Source organism: Phaenicophaeus curvirostris, chromosome 10, assembly GCF_032191515.1.
Source record: "Phaenicophaeus curvirostris isolate KB17595 chromosome 10, BPBGC_Pcur_1.0, whole genome shotgun sequence".
Classification (NCBI taxonomy): Eukaryota; Metazoa; Chordata; class Aves; order Cuculiformes; family Cuculidae; genus Phaenicophaeus; species Phaenicophaeus curvirostris.
The window spans coordinates 9,541,332-9,557,425 of NC_091401.1; the positions used below are offsets into that span (position 1 = coordinate 9,541,332).

At 37.8% G+C, this 16,094-nt stretch overlaps 1 long non-coding RNA gene across 1 annotated transcript; it reads left to right on the forward strand.

The window, feature by feature from the left end:
• Positions 1–224: 224 nt before the first annotated feature.
• On the forward strand, positions 225–4,610 carry LOC138724548 (uncharacterized). Its single transcript, XR_011338069.1, has 4 exons — positions 225–382; positions 492–752; positions 2,068–2,162; positions 3,027–4,610. It is a non-coding gene; the product is annotated as an uncharacterized lncRNA (long non-coding RNA).
• The last annotated feature ends 11,484 nt before the right edge of the window (positions 4,611–16,094 follow it).

Genomic DNA, 16,094 nt, shown 5'->3' on the forward strand with positions numbered 1-16,094 from the left:
GCGAGCCGCCGGCCGGCTGCGCCTCGGGGCCGCGGGGCGGGGCCCACCGCGCGCGCGCGGGAAGGGGCGGGGCGCGCGGAGAGGGGCCTGCGCGAGCGCCGATTGGCCGCGCCTCGAGCCCGGGGGCGGGGCCTCGCGCGGGGGAGGGCGCCGGGGAGGGGCTCGGGCCCCGCCCCCGGGGAGGGGCCGCCCGCGGGGGGAGGGCCGCGCCGCCGCCATGTTGCCGCCCGCCCCGGGGGCCGCGGACCCTGCCCCGCCCCGCGGTGGGAGGGAAAATGCCGGCGGGGCAGCTCCGTGAGGGTCGTTGTGGAGTTGCCTGGCGCGATTTCCATCGCGTGCCGCAGACGGGAGTTGGGACACGGCAGATTTCCTACTAAAACGCGTGTGTATAAATTTTCCCATTAGTCTCACTTATATTCTGTTACTTCCCAAGGATTCATTTTAATGCTGTTACGAACTTCGCAACAGTCAAATCTCTCGCTGATTTGCAGCTCTGGAGCCAGCTCTGTGACCTTGCGTTCGAGATGGGGAAAGGCTGCAGGCAGAGGGGTTTACAGAAGACGCGGCTGTTCGGCACAAAACACAAGACGTTGTCGTCTGCGAAGAATGAATAGAGTCGAGAAACACTGATAAAAGCGTGCTCTCAGAGGGACTTCTCATCTAACTGTCAAATAATACAATTCCTTAGATGAAACGTAGCTCTACTTTAGCTTAAACCAAAGATATACCACAGGATATTCAGCAGAAGCCAGGTGGGGGCTGAACACCTCGCGCTGCCCCGTGGGGTTCAGACAGGGCAGCTCGTGTGCTTGGTAGTGAGCGGGTTTTACTCTGGGACCCTACACCTGACCTGGTGAAATGCCTGCACCCCATCCCCAATCCGGAGAGAGGAACCCACAGGCTGCAGCCGTGCAGCCAGCTGAGGGGAGAACCAGCCTGCTGGTCTTGCTGCCTTCCCGCTCCCTGTGTCTGTGTTACCCACCACAGGCTAAGAACCGCCCCGAAAAACTTGCACAGAACACAGAAAAAGAGATCAAGAAGAAGAAAAAAAAAAAAAGGTGAAAGCCGTAATTCTTTCAATACTGCTACTCTTAAAGTGAGCCTGTACTCCCCAAGACAACCTTCATGTTGTCTGTTCAGTCTCAAAAGTGCAGTAGGGATGCGATCATTGAGGGGAAAAAGCAGGATACTGGATATTCCAGTTACTTCATTTCCATATTATGTAAATTTAAATGCTCAGTATCTGGAACATTTGAAAAACGTTTGTCTTTTTACATTTGCTTGTACTTGCCTCCCTATGTACTTTGTTTTGACATTTACATGGATTAGAACAGCTTAAAGAATCCATCATACTGAGATTTTGTCAAGTCTGTTGAATGTGTACAGGGAACTTGCACAACTTAGTGTTTCAAGCGTGACCATATCTCCTTCAACATACTTGTTAAGTGCTGGGTTTAGAGTTAAAACATCCAATCAGCAAGTTCTAGTCTACAACCACTGGTTTTATTACGAAATAAATACATATAGTCTTCCTTCTCTTGGTGCCACATTTGAAATAATAATAATAGATCCTAAAGATGAATTGATTTTTTTTCTGGATATAAACTCCAAACTCACTAGCCAAACATGTTTGGTCATTTACATACTGGTAGTGTTTTTTCATCTGACTTTATTTGTCTGTAACTTACTAAGTCACTAACAAATCCAAATTTAAACAAATCTGTCTAATTAACTTGTTTTCTGAATTGCCTGTTTCTCAAGCTTTCCCATTTGCTCAGTTATGGGGAATATATCATTTTGAAGTACAAACAGTGTTTCAAATAGTTTAGCTAATATGCTTTTCCAGCAATAACATAGTGTTCTTAAACCATTTGACGTTGCAAGTGCATAAACAAATAAATAAATCTGCTGTTTCTAAACAGATCCGAAAACTTGTTCTGAATTGCATAAAATTCACTATTTCTGGTTTGACTGGTTTTCATTGGAGACTTTGGGGGTTCTTTACAAGGCATAAAAGAAGGTGGATGCTGCCTTTTTATACAATGTGGCTGTAATTTTGATTCACAGATTTATAAATTTTGCTTAAAGCAGCAAAGGAACTGAAAGATGAAACTGATTACATTTGGAAGACTGAAAAGTGAAAAAAAAATGAGGCAGAGTTGGTAAGTAAAAGCAAAGGAGGGAGAGCAACTGAGTAAAAAACACTTAATTCTGCAAGAGTGACAGATATATCTCTTAAAAAGCGTGATCTGTGAGCGATCCATTTCGAGGGCAAAAGCGAATCCACGTCAAGGTGTAGGGGAATGCAAAATAAACTAGATAGTGCACCATAATATACACATGGCCTGTTTTTCTAGAGTTGCCCTCTGACTAAGCTTCAAAATAAACCACAGTAGTTTTCCTGTAGAGACTTAATTATGTATGACAATGTAATTGTCATAATTATTTGTCAATTAATTGTCAATTTGATGTAATAATTGATTGTCAATTTGATGTATGACATCAAAGATTCTGGTGACTGGAACGAAAATACAGACCATCAGTGGAGTGCAGGTGCCTGAAGTTCTCTGACGTATAGCAGAATATTTTAGTTACAGAGGGCTGCTTTGCAGCAGCTCAGCAGTAAGGTCTCATGTTGCTGCATGTTGTGAGGTGTCATTCTAACAGTTACCTGTTCTGTATGTGGATTTCTTACGTGTCCCCTACCAATGTTGTGTTGGAGTTATGCATAGACCTTTAATGTTAGTGGATATAAAGTATTCCCTCTGTTTTCTGAGACATCAAGAGTCTTTATGAAAATCACAGGCTGTATGGCTACGGAGACATCTTACACAGCATTAAATTATCATCTAGTATATTGATTTGAAAGAAGACTTGAATAGACTTTCTCACTCCATAATGAGAAAGCAAACAAACACACGGAATTTAAACAGTTTAGAATGAACAGATAATCCAGCGACTCTATGTAATATTCTTGTAAAAGACTGGCTTACTAGAGCACTTCAATCTGAGCTCTTCTATTTCAGACTACTGAATGAGCAGCTATCCAAAATGACACCGACCTCAAAATCCTTGCAGCGACTGTGAAATAGTCTGGAGTATCCTGCTTTTGTGGAAAAAAATAATATATATATATATAAAATGTGTAGAGACTCATTCCCACATTCAGTCACAGAGTCACCGTGTCACTCTGAAAACAGAGATTATTGTCACTTTCACCAGGCAAGTCAGAAAGATGTGCTAGGAAGAACAATTCTAAGTTTTGCACCATTATAATCAAGAGTTTCCATATTTCTGTTCACACAGACTGCTTGCACACACACACTTTGCAGGAATCACTGCAGGGGGTATGCCTGAGATTTCTGAATATTTTGACTTTTTATGTTGGGGGGTACACTGCAGAAGGACACTGCAGATGTCCGAGAAAGGACTTGTAGCATGACCTCCATTCTGTGTTCTACTTTCAGCAGACTCAAAATCTATTTTACTATGTTGTACCATGTACTGTAAGGCAAAATGAAATTACTATTGTGATTCTGGAAAAAGAATATAGAAAATGTTGTTTGGGTTAATATGCCATATGAGAGGAGGTAGAGAATGTCATTTAACCAATAAACAACTGCAGTAAATGGTGCTTTAATTGTCTGTGTACAATACTAATTCATGCTTAACATGCAAGGGAAAATAAAAAAGAGTAACAAGGTCCCATTATTTATAAACAATCATAATATTTTTAATGGAGATGAGTTTCATGCCCATACCATACTGTATATGCAGCAGCACAATACAGAAATACTGTCTCTATGGAATTTTTGTCATGAGTAATTTGGCATTTTTCCTCAAATTCTTCCTCCTTTTAATTCCTGTGCAAGTATTATGCTCTTTGAACAGCTGAATAATGTTACAAGTTATTTTGCTGAATCAACATCCTAGCAAATGTGCTTTATCGTCATGATATGCATGTTTGCTGATTATAGCACCGAACTTGAATATCAAAATCTGCAAAATTATTTTCAAGTTCTCTTTTCTCTTTCTTTGCATCTTCAAGTATAGTATTCTTCTTTTTGTGTTTTTTTATATAAATATGAACTTGATAAGACTGCTCCAAATTTAATAGAATATCCCTCAGTGGACATTGGCTTGGAGTTTTAGTGAGTTGTCCTGGGTCTGATGTTACTGATTTCAAGGGATTATTTACAAATAATTATTCAGATTGGAAGAAAGGAACTTAAAACCAAGTCTCTAATTTACTTCATCATGTTCCTTCAGTGGCAAATATCACCTGCTAATAGAGTTATCTTATTGTAAACAGTGAAAATCTGTAATACAGGAAACCACGAGTGCTATTGGCAACTTTGGCATTCTTCTTTACTAAAGCCACTATTATAATAAATGAATCTCTAAGTGACTATGGGGGTGCATTGCTATGGTAACTATGATCCACAACAGCAGCTGCTTGCTTTTCATTGCTGTTGCATATATATGTTAAAGATGATAATGTCTCTTCTTTCAAATTTAATGTGTTTAACCTGAAAAAAGACATCACAGTTTTAAAAACTACACATGTCAAATGAAGTCAATCTATGAGTTCAGTTTATTCAGTCTTTCAGTTTCAGTCTTAGAGTTGTTGAAGATCAGCTAAAGCCTTAGGTTTAAAGTGAGTTTGTGCTATGAGAAATTACTACACAAAGGGTAACAAGGCAAAGTCTCTTTTATATTGTTTTGTCAGACTCAGAAGATGAGAGATTTTCTAGTAATTCAACTTCAGCAAATGTCTTTATTATCAATACTTATCAATTTTTATAGTCATCATAGTCAATAGTTAAGAAGTTTTCCTTTCTTGCCAACCTTTCCAGGATGAATAATAGGGACTTCTGTCTCAGCAGGTCTTTTTGATTTTTTTTTTTTTAAATGTCCCATATTCTTAAGAACTAAAATCAGTCTGTTATCTTCTGGTTCTACATTGTCCTCTATTTTACATTTTCAGAGATCTCTTCAGATCTAACTTATGCCTTTCATATACTTCCTAAACACTGTCGTTTTGTCCAGCAGGCAGAAGAAGCATGAAGTGTGTTCCTTAAGCCAGAAACAGTAAAATAATCCCATTAATCTTCTTAAAAATCTTGTGAGAGAAGGATTTTACATTATCCCTGCTTTAAAGATGAGGAAAATATAACACAGAAAGATTACAAGTCAGATTGAAATCTCTAGTATTACTTATAGAAGTAGAATATTATTTGGCATAGAAAAAGGCCAAAAGAATTAAAATACTGTATTGTGGTTTGCATAACCATAACCAAAATCATTGTTAGAGGTGGGACAGTCAGGAAAATCTTGGACAATTAACACCTTGAAAGGATGTAAAATCCTTTTGGATGCAAAATCCCAATGCAGGATTTCAGCCAAGTTTGAAATTAAATTTTCCTTCTGTGAGTGTTCTTGTGGTGGCCCACAGTACATTTATGACTTTCAACATTCATTTGTTAACAGAAGCAGTGCTCCGTTTTGGTTTGCATAACTGGAATTTTTTTTTAAATGGACCTCAAAAGTGCTATTCTTAGATAACCTGGATACTGTAGCATATTCAAAATAAGCAAGAGTGTTAAGATGTACTCTTATATAAATAGAAACAGTACTCTAAAAGTGGAAAAACTGGCATATGGACCAAATTTTAGGTTTATCATAGTGGGAAGAACAAGAGCAATGAGTAAGCTTAGATTCACTAATTACAACAGACATTCAAAGATAAGAAAAATAGCCACAAATAGAACAAAAAAGAAAAAAAATATTTCATTTTGATTCACTAATAGTAAATGGGAACTGAAGCATCAGGAATATTTGAGACAGAAAAGTCAATGACTTTTTAAATACAAGTTTGGGAACATGAATTATACAATAGTAAAAAAGGCAAAGCGAAAGGATACACAGAATTTTGGCATCATATCAATTTATCACCTTAATGCTATGACGGTGAGAAAATGTGATCAGATAAAGGTCTGGCATGCAAGTGCACCATATTGAGAACTCCCATCAGCATAATTCTACTTACTACAGTTTAAATATTACAACTCTCAAGTATAAACTTATCCCAAAGCTGATGGAAATTAATATTCTTCAGTGTGGCTATGCCAAGATAACAGCAAGTAGAGGTGGAGGTTGGGTTCTTTTTTTCTTATTATTAATTCCCTGCATAATCCAGACTTTCATTAACTGGAAAAGGTCTAGAGACCTAAGACTTAAAAAGCCTGTCTAAATAAAAATATTCACTTACTGTTTACTAAAACAAAAAAAAAAAGGAAAATTGTTTGACAAGGTGAAATAGTTGGACAACAATGAAGACAGCATTGCCAGTAATATATTTTGTGAGTTTCTGACTATCCTTTTAAACACTTATTTGTACTGTAAAGCTCTGAGTAATATATAGGTTTAAGGCTGAATTTTTTTCTATTTACCTGCCTTCTGTTCATAAGACAGCTATACCTTTGGTTTGATTTCATAAGTTTCATTAGCCTTGAGCATTTGCCAGGCTCAAAGGCAGCTTAAAAATGTTTGCAGTATTATTCATGAACAGTAGGATTAAACAAAAAAAGTTACTCTGTATTTCTTGGAAAGCAACAGTGAGCCTGACTGCTTAAAACTAAAGCACTGGAAGAAATGAGGGGATACAATTATAGTAACCCTAGCTATTTCTTTTTCATTTATTTCAAATTTGATTTTCACTGGTTTTGGTCAAAAAATGAATAGTTCACAAGGACAAACATTAGCGAGTGATTTGACAGATGACCCTAAATTTTTTTTAACTGGGTTCCATAAAAGACCATTATATGTTGCTTGTTGTATAGTTAGAAAACATTGATTCTGAAGTCTCTTTATTTTAAATACCTTGGGTTCAACAGACTTTTGCTCCATCCAAGGCAGGGTGTTTCTATCAGGGTGCAGCCAAGATGGTAACTGACACTCTGAGCATCTTTCCCTGTTACAAAATAAAGTGATAAAGAGGATGTACCCAAGCCGGCCGTGCTGGTGGGGAGAGAGCAAGCTGCTTTTTTTGCCTCCCTACATATCCAGTCATGAGGGTTCTCAAATAGTTACCCTGTGAGTGCACTACCTGATATTTTGTAACTGACTGAAAGTTAATGAAAGAACAGGACGGTAACTGAAAAGTTGGTGCCACACTGTTAGGAGACAACATTCTTTGGGTCTTCAGACTGAAGTGTTGTATCCAGGGAAGTCTGCAGATCAATTACAGAACAGCCCAATTTTGTGTCTGAAGTTTGACTTCAAGATCACAATCTGAAAATACGTAGTTTCTAGCATGTAACCATTAAAATGAATAGAGCTGTATTTTGTAATTTGCAATCCAGAGAAACAGTGTTATAGAGTGGTATTTTGTTTAAAATGGTATGTCTTTCAGTTCACAACTCATTCACGTTTCAGAGCAAGTTTTGCAGCAGTCTTTAACAATCGCTGGTACATCTGGTGTGAGAGAGAGAAGAAAAAAGGAAATGGTCTTCCCAAGTCAAAACATCAATAGCTTCATCCTCTGATTCCAAATCAATTCCTACAGAGACAAGGTCAGTTAAATTACACACTTTCTGTACTTTACTCCAGCTGACAATCTGCTGGTTATAATGCAAGAACACAAGGGCTCAAATAGATTTTTCTGACATGGTGTGCCATCTGGCACAAAGCAGCCTTAAAAATGCTGCTTCCCAGCTCTGTTTTTGCAGATCTAGTGGCATAATTGTAAGCTCTGTCAGTTTTCAGTAGCAAAGTTAGCTTAGTGCAATCTATCTGGAGGTATCAAAATCACTGTTGCCAGATGCAAATGTTTCACGGTCTCAACTTAAAGATGTAATTATATTTCCATGCAGAAAAATTCTCTAACATTAGAAGTACGTTTGGAAGCATAGCAGGATTAAAACAAGAATTAGAGAATTTTATCTGTGACTGGTTGGTATATTGGTGCTTAATGGAGTAACCCACTAGGTAGCATATGAGTTATTTCACTGTTATAGGGCCAAATTGTGATCTTCTTTCCTCAAATTCAAGACAAATGAGAATCTTCTTTTCATAAGTGAAGCAGTAACAGAATGGAGCATCATGCAGTAGTGCCGCTTAAGTGTTCCCAAGCAGCACTATCAGTATTTCCCACTGCTGAGGTGAGGATACGTGTCTTTGCAACTTTGATTTCATAGCATTCTGAATGATGCTAGAATGTGTGGTAATGTGATGCTGCACAGATGGAGTCTAGTATAAAATGACTCTCTTATTTGTGACTCAACTCAAAATTCAACCTTGAGTCTTCAGTAGGACAAGGGTAGTAAGCCAACTCACTGTGACAGGAGTTTGTTGGGTTTTTTTAAAGGTCTGATTTTTAAATTGGGTTTTTAAAGGTCTAAATGTTGCCATTACTGATGAATACCTTGTTTGCTAAACATTAACGCTCCAAGGATAAAAAGACTGCAGGGTTTATGGTCAGAGCACCATGTATTCAGACATGCAGTAGAGCCAGGTCTGCAATGCTGAAAAATACCTCCAACACAGATTCCATCTTTTTTTTCCCCGTACTTATTTACATACAGCACTAAACGGGGTTGATTTCATCTTCCTCACTACACTGTTCTGTGGTTGAAGTTAACAAGGCTCTGCTTCAATGTCTTTAGTTTATAATATTGTTCAGCAGCGTCAACATTTCAGTGTTTTTTGTACACAAAAGAAATGTTTACTCACAACTCAACTGTAGGAGTACAAAACACTTTGAAAAATCAGAGAGGACTATTTTGTGTGATTCTTATTTACCTACTCTGTCTTAAATTCAAGCAAAGGCAGTTGTTACTGCAGGTTTATAGGGCAAATGAAAACATCACCCAAAGCTTTGATTATAGCATGGGATTTTCTAATTTCCCAGAAGATTCTAAACATCTGTCATAGTTCTACAAAACTGCCAAGTACCATATCCAAATAGGTGTCTTTCAGTATGCCACTGTAATCCTTTACTGTTTAGGATGCATGACTGGCAAGATCCCAGCTTTTCTGTGATGGTTTCAGAAATACCGTGGAAGTAACTTTAAAAAGGAGGCCCATGAGTTCCACTCAATACTTTAGTGCATATGGAACAAAGATACATTAATTTTCTTAAAATGGGATTGAAAGAAATTGTCTTTCGTATAGCTATTGGCAGCTTTTTTTCAATAGCATATGCAAATAAAGGACTGTGCATGGTGGCATCAAAATATTAAGCTCCTGTATAGCTACATGTGTTCCTTTAGGAAAGAGCCTGAATTACTTGTCAATTCATAAAAACACTTCTGAACACTTGTATAGTAATTATTCAGGGATCCCAGAATCACTCAGAAACATGAGTAAATTAAATCTCACAAGACTGCCACTTCCTACAGGAGATGTTTGGCAAAGTAAGGAAATGAATTAAGATGTCCCATCTCTCAGATGTGTGCTCTAGAAGAAGCAGACTCATCAATTCCACATTTCTAATCAACAGTTTTCATAACAGTTTTTACAGAGTTTGCCTGACCAAAAAGTATCACAGCCTCTGGAGTAGTCATGCTAGGTTTATTCAAGAGGAAACAAAAACTCCAGAGGAGGTTTTGAGAAGTGGCTTCCCTTCACCTTCGTGCTTTGGGACAGTGTTTTTCTCTCCATTTACAGGATCCATACGTTTGAATGGTGTTCCCTTCACCTGATTCCATCTCAACACAAGTCTCTTTATTGAGGGCTCAGAGGTTTAACTTAATTCTACAAATTAGATGAATTTGCCTGTCCTTCCTCTATGAGTTTTCTTACAAGGCAGAATGACTGGCCCAGCGGAAAGGGTTTCTGCCTTTTCATGAAACAGAGATGGGGCCCATTCCCAGTTTCTTTTTAGATGTACTACCAGGAGCTGTAATGGTTGTCCAATCTCTCAAGAAGAGCAGGATGGAAAAATACATGGTGAAATGTTCAAAAGTAGTTGAATTTCAGAAGCCATTTTACATTTTCCTTCAAAATTTCTTAATCACTATTTTTTTATTGGTTTAGTTGGATTTTGGGGTGGGTGGGTGTTGTTTTGGGTTTTGTTTGGTTTTGTTTATTAAGAAGAGCCCCTTTTTTTGCTTGCCCTGAGCAGGTATGTGAAAAGGAATGGGAGGGAAAAAAAGAATTCCTACTTGCAAACCCACACATTTGTTAGTATTATTTAAGAAAGAAGTCTCTGTTTCTCCATTAAATAATACCGTGTCGACTTCTATTTGCCTTGCGAGAGAAGCTCAGAGAATGGTATTGCTAGAAACTTTTGCTTGCTGATATGAATACTGGAGACAAAATCCAGTATTTTATCCAAAATATTATCTCACATGAAATCTCACATGAAATCTCACATGAAATCTCACATGAAATCTCACATGAAGATGTTTGGACAATTTAAAGTAATTCCAGTGCTTCCTTAGGACAAAGTATATACCCTCTTTAGTCGTTTCAACTACTGTTTTCAGAGAGGCCTGAAGTGGCTTAAGTTCAAGCATAGAAATCTGAAATTGAATTAATTTTTATAATGAATCCAGGTAGAATGACAGAACACAAGTAGTGAATTGCGTGTCTTTGCGGCAATATCACCTCTAGGAACTGCAAAACTTACAGAAAAATGTGTCTGCATTGGATTTAGATTGCACAGAGAGAAAAAGCCAAGCTAAAGCAGAATAACAATCATTTTTGGCTGAGCTGATGAGTAATCAGGCTAACCCTAGGTTTGATCCCAGAGAAAAAAAATCTGTTTAAAATACATTGTTTATCTCACTAGCTATTCTTATGGGTCCTCCCATCCACTTCAAATAAGTGACAAATTCTAGAAGAATTATCTCAAAGGAGTTCTTTCAATATAAAAAAGTCATACTACTTTGCTTGACAAGATTATCATTTTAATAGAAATTCTAGAAATGTTAAGGAGGAACATATATTAGCCAATTCCCAGTCAGTATGCAAATATTCCTCTGTTTGCCTACTATGACTGCAATTCAGTTTAAGATGTGTTCTTATTGTATTTTTTTTAAATGCCACATATATTTTAGAATATCCCATGAAAAGCTAGGTGCCCACTTCTTTTGAAAAAGCAATGCAGAAAAAGATATTTCTCAGTGTAAAATACAACATTTTGGGGACATGCCAAGTAACCCATGTTGGTTAGTAACTTTAAATAATATATTAAAGCATTTTTACTGACATTTTTCCCCCTGAAAAGTCTAGCTCTTATGCAAGATGTGAATTATTAAATTCCATGGAACTGATTTTTGTGAGGGGTTTTAGAAGGAAGTTTTGAAATCTGAATTTTCATTGGGAAAATGCAACCCATTGCATTATCAGAATATTAACGTACTCTTTCTTTTCTTCTGCTATCCTAAGACATGAAAATATGTATCATTATAGTATCCACATTCTGAATATTTAATATTATTTTCTGAAATGTGTAATTCCTAGATAAAGGAACAACTCATGAAGCCAGATAATGTATTTTTTGGTTTACTACTTTAAAAATACCTAAAAAATAATTAGTATGCAAGATGCAAATGCAACCCAAGAAATTAGTTTCTTTCAGAGCCAGTAACTGACCTTTTGCTCACCCGTAACGTGTTTTTCAGCAAAAGGCCATATTCAAAACCAGACTTAATACTCAAAATAGCCTGTGTTTTGCTGGCAGAGTCTTACAGAGTCATAAAGAAAACCTTTAAGCTTGCACATTAAATCAACCTGGCAAACATGTTTCGTGGTGTAAGTTATCCCATTTAATCCTCCCAAAAGACCCACTTTTTTTCCATGTGGAATATATGAAGAACTACATTCAAAGGCTATTTGTCTATGCATTTAGAAGGTGGGAAGAATATGGGAGCAACAACAAGAGGAATACTGAATTGTGTCTCCAGCTCCAGTAAAATCCAGCACATCAGAATAATGCAACTTCTCTTTTCCAAGAGGAGTTTAATTCATTCTACTTTGGGGGAATAGAATATATGGATGCACAAAACTTCAGGGTTTTGCTGCTAGTAAAACAAACAAGAAAAGGACTGCTGTGAGATACTTCTAATAATCCCATATTTAAGGCTATTCTTATTTTAGAGAAACTTGGTTCTGGTAGGTGAGGGCCTATCTTGCTATCTTTGGTACACCTGAAGGGCTCTACTCAGCAGGTAGAGTGTTGCCAGTTTTAGGCTGTCAGACGCGGTGGAGAGAACATTCTTCATGGAAGAATTCAAGCTGTGCTTCAGAGGAGAAAAGTAAAGCAACAACAGTGTGTAAATCTAAGTTCAACACCCTTTTTCTATTTTCTTGCTAATGCTGCTTTATAAGGAACAACTGTTTCTCCTGGCCTACATCCAATGGAGATGGAAGACAACCAGCAAGAGAGGGGACAACAAGGTGGATGAAGAACACTGTTAAAAGCAAGTCTAAGAACAAAACAGCAATACCGCAAGTGCTGTCTCAGCTTGAATAACTTCATACCACTTTCTATATGGGATACTTAGTTGATTTATCCTAAAATTATTTCCTTTTACTTTTAAGGGTGTTGAAAACATACTCTTTTTTTTATATTTTGTTTTTCTAACCTAAGAAGCACCTAAGCTGGGAGACACACGAAGATCCACAGAAGTTTCAATGTCCTGGAAGCACACTGAGGAATCAATTAAATACTTAAGGAGCACTTGCCAGAGCAACACATGTCATTTGAAGACACACAAATCCGACTTTGTTCTAAGCCTTCAGTGGAGGTGGTGTGGCCCTGTAGTTGCTCCACCTACCAGTGCCACATGGGGTGTGGATGGAAAGAATATCCTCAAGCAGAAAATTAGTATCTGTTCCCCCTCATATAGCAATAGACAGTTCTAAGGGTGTTTATTGCTCATTTCAGGTCATGTATTCTTACTAGAAGGAAATGGAAAGTAATAGATCTCTTTCAAATACCAGAATATATTTTATCCATAAATCATACAATAATGCACTAGGCATTCAAGCCGAGTGTGAATAATCCAAAATACATTGTATATGCATGTTAGAAGACAGGACAGAATTCCTCGCATGTCTCAGAAACAGAACAGGTTAGTTAGTAAAGACAAAGATTTCATGCAAAAGATCATCATAAAGATTTCATACAAAGCAGAGATGGGGAAAATGTCACCAAAATTAGTGGTCCCCAAGAATTTTCATTATTTTAGTCTCCGGTGTCTCCCATAATAGATTGGTAGAAAAATGTTCATGTAACAAACAAAGGGAAAATTCAGCAATAAAAACAATAGTTGTAATGTCATTCTGTGGCCTGACTGGCAGAGGAATGAAAATGCAGGAGTCATTACATGATGCTCTGATTATAATGGAATTTATGTATAACTTCTAAATCTCAGCTCTACATTTTAAATTGGTTTTGTGTACCTAACTTCTTTAAAATGCTGACTTAACTTGAATGCAATACTTGTTTGCTTCCTCTCTTCTCTACCTGCAAGTTAAAGACTCAGTAAACAAAACACCAAGGCATTGAGCAATTTGAAGCCTGATCCATGCTGGCTCAGACTTTGGACCAGATGACCCCTCAAAGTCCCTTCAAACCTGAGTTATTCTTTCATTCTGATTTTATGATGCTATATCAATCAGATATTCCAGAAGATAATTACACAGGATTCATAAAGACAGTTGTTAAAAATTCATGAGCCTCTATTAAAGAAAACCTACCACGCATAAACAGCAAGAACAACCATTTTTCCCAGCAGACTAGTAACAAAACACAGAAATGCCTCATATGGACTTCGATCATCAGACGAGCCTCATCACCAGAGGACAGCAGAATCCAGGGGAGAGGAGTATTTATTTTAGCAGTCTTATGCAGTTTATCTTTGGAGAGCAGCAGAAGAAAGAGAAAAAGAAATGACTGTTGCAGCAAGAAGAAATGCCAGATTTTTCAGGAAGTTATATGAAGGGGAAGGAAAGACAAATGAGCCTGGATTCCCTCAGTGTCTTGGCCTGGGCCCCAAAAAATCCTACAGAGCAGTAAGGCCACCAAAAGCATGAGTACAGACAGTTAGTGTTCTGCGTGCATCTCATGGGACCTAGGGAGTAACTCTATTAGAAATCTATAAAAAAAAAAAAATCTGCTGATACGAGGTGCAATTTACTAATGACTTCTTTCTGTTGTAATGGCAGTGTTTCTCCATTCTATACTTTTTCTGTAGAAAACAAAAAACTCTAGCGTGATGGTTTTGGCCTAGATCTTTAGAAAGGGATCCATGGTAGTTATGTCAGGTACTCCTATGTTTTTCTTTCATCTGTTCCCAATTGCTTAAAATGAGCAGATTTTCATACAAATTGTACATGGTAGAAGTTTGTAAAATGACTTCTTAGTGTTTGTAGTTTTGCAGCAGCTGTTATAGTGGGCGTGTCAGGGTTGTTATTCTGAGCATGCTGAAAATTAGACATTTTAGTACCTTGCCAGTAACTTAGACCTTTTGAGGGGATCAAGGGGACAACTGTTCTGCTGACACAAACTCACAACAGATTTCCACATAACTTCACAAAAACTGTGGATGAATAGGGCAACAGTAATGAGTTCCTAGAAAGGCCAACAGACAAAGGAACAAATGACTACATTAGTCATAATATATCACAATTTGGGTATAACCTAACAAAACAAATATAAGTGGGAAGACACATTGAATATAGCACTTTGCAATATTGATTTGTACTTGAATTGGATTCTCACAACTTTAAAACTAATCTCCAGGAAACCTTAAATAGAAGAAATAACTCAAACACAAAGTTGGCTTTAAGACATTCTTCAGAGGTCATTCCCATAATGGCAAAAAAATCCAGGGACACTGCCAAGAAATAACAACCTTTGGAAGAACAGCATTGTAGCTACTTTTCCAGCAGGGGTACCCCTTCTATGATGGGAAAATATTGCCTTGAAAATGTTGACACTCTCGTTACTATTTCCACAAAGTAACAACAGTGAAACATTTCTCCTTGAAGAAAAACAAATGATCTAAGAATTTAAAAGAAGATATTTTTGCATCACGATTCTTCTCCTTAAAAGAATGCACAAGCACCCCGAAGGACCATGATAATTTTTATCTGAGAATTAACTATTCCTACAATATTCCAAGAAAGACTACCATTTAAGTCGGTCTTTACTAAAACCATCACAGATACCCAAGTTTTAGTACTAGGTTCAGATGTTACTAACTGAATGAAACCATACCCTGTTTGCTGCTGTGAAAGTAGATTCCTTTTGTTATTTACGCACATGGGAATTTAGGACCAAACTGTGGTCTCACTGAACTTAATGGCAAAACTCCCACTGACTTCAATTAGAACAGAATTTGGCTCACAGCCTCATTACTGAGCATAACAATTAAAAGAAGCTTTTACAAGCTGTGTTGCTGTGTAGAAGGGCATGAACCATGTAGCAGACTTCATTGAACCCATAGCCAACAGTCATTGCTATAGCAACTGAGGTTCTAACAAAGGTAGTCACTGCCTCTGTAATCATCAGGTGTCTCTATAGCAACCAGAGTTTCCACAGAACAAGAGAAAAATATTTGAAAACTGTCAGCTGGAAGAAAAGAGGTCTGTGGATAGGAAGGTTGGGACCAAAAGCAACATAAGAGTAAAACACAGCTTACAGAGAAGAGGAATGATTGTGCAGAAACAATACAGACAACAGCAAAGGAAGAGAAAGCACAGGCCAAGGGTGAGACTGGAGATGAGAAATGGAGCAGCACAGGCTTTCCCTTAGGCAATGTGGCTCTCCAGGCAGACATCCCCAGGTCTGAATTAGTTATGTTCTAGACATAACACTCTTAAACAAAGACTGGTTACTACAGGAGAGAAGCAGGGCTAAACCCTGGGAAGTCCACTTGCACTTTCAAAAGCACCTGCCTGCAATTCTTGTGCCTGTGTTTCTTTACAGACATAGCCCTGTTTCTCCTCAGTGTGGAAGAATGCAGCATGTCTTCTTGAACTGCTGATGAGGATAGCAGGGTGCAATTATATAGAAACTGTTACAGTTAACTGTTCTTAATCTTTCGTATATACAAGTTTTTAAACATTGTTCAAGTGAA